The following is a 1,138-nucleotide window of genomic DNA, read 5'->3' as shown; positions in this document are numbered from 1 at the left end:
TTTTCGTGATGCACATTTTCTTTACATAAAACTCTCTCTTATACATGAGTTGCTGTGGATTTGTTTCTCCAAAGTACCCAGACTAATACAACAACACTATTAAATTAACTGTATGATGTGTTAATTATAGTTCAATCTTTTTAAAAAATGAGTTAATGACATCGTGAATACATAGCAAACCAATCACATCAGAGAAAAGAACCAAACCAAAAAGGTGTATATACTATATGATCCTACTTATACACAATTAATTTTAAATGTATGTCAATATATAAGTGACAGAAAATAGATCAGCTTCTTTACCTAGAGATGGTGATGGCAGGGGGTGGGGCTTGGAGGGAGGGATTACAAAAAGGAACAAGAAACCTGAGGGCGTTGACTCTTGCTCAGTATTTTGATTGTGGCAATGGTGTCACTGATGTATGTGTGATTAACATATAACATCTTTAAGCACCAGTTGTTATGCATCAACCATACCTCAATACAGACCCCAGAAGAGTTGGTCCATTCAGTTATGGTGTTGGTGAGGACTGTTGAAAGTACTGTGGACTGATCGAAGAGCAAACAAGTCTGTGTTTTGGAGGAAGTACAGTCAGAATGCTCCTTAGAAGTGAGGGTAGTAAGACACTGCCTCAGGTACTTTGGACATGCCAGAAAGACCAGACCCTGGAGAAGGGAATCCTGCTTAGAAAAGCAGAGGGTCAGAAAAAAAGAGGAAGACCCTCGGTGAGATAGATGGACACAGTGGCTTCAAGGACGGACTTAAACATTTAACAACTGTGAAGGTGGCACGGGACAGGGCAGTGTTTTGTTCTGTTGTCACAGTCCCTGTGAATCAGAACTGATTTGGTGGCACCTACAAACAACAGCAATGCTGGTAAAACAAGAGACGAACCTATATGGGAGATTTCAACAACAAAAGATAGGTGTTCATGAAAAGCAAACACTAGAACAAAAGGGAGGAATAGACAAATCCAACCCATGTACACCTCTCTCGGTAATGATGGGAGGAATAGACAAACCCAACCCATGTACACCTCTCTCAATAATGATGGGAGGAATAGACAAATCCAACCATGTACAACTCTCTCAATAATGATGGGAGGAATAGACAAATCCAACCATGTACACCTCTCTC

General features: G+C 40.2%; 1 protein-coding gene across 1 annotated transcript in view; it reads right to left on the bottom strand.

The window, feature by feature from the left end:
• SLC16A10 (solute carrier family 16 member 10) overlaps positions 1-1,138 on the bottom strand; it is a 44,368-nt gene that overhangs the window by 42,250 nt on the left and 980 nt on the right. The gene's annotated exons all lie outside the window — the stretch shown is intronic.

Source organism: Echinops telfairi, unplaced genomic scaffold, assembly GCF_000313985.2.
Source record: "Echinops telfairi isolate 266 unplaced genomic scaffold, ASM31398v2 ScPeMD7_3533;HRSCAF=4204_0, whole genome shotgun sequence".
NCBI lineage: Eukaryota > Metazoa > Chordata > Mammalia > Afrosoricida > Tenrecidae > Echinops > Echinops telfairi.
The sequence above is the reverse complement of the archived record's forward strand: the minus strand, read 5'-3'. Positions and strand labels throughout refer to the sequence as shown.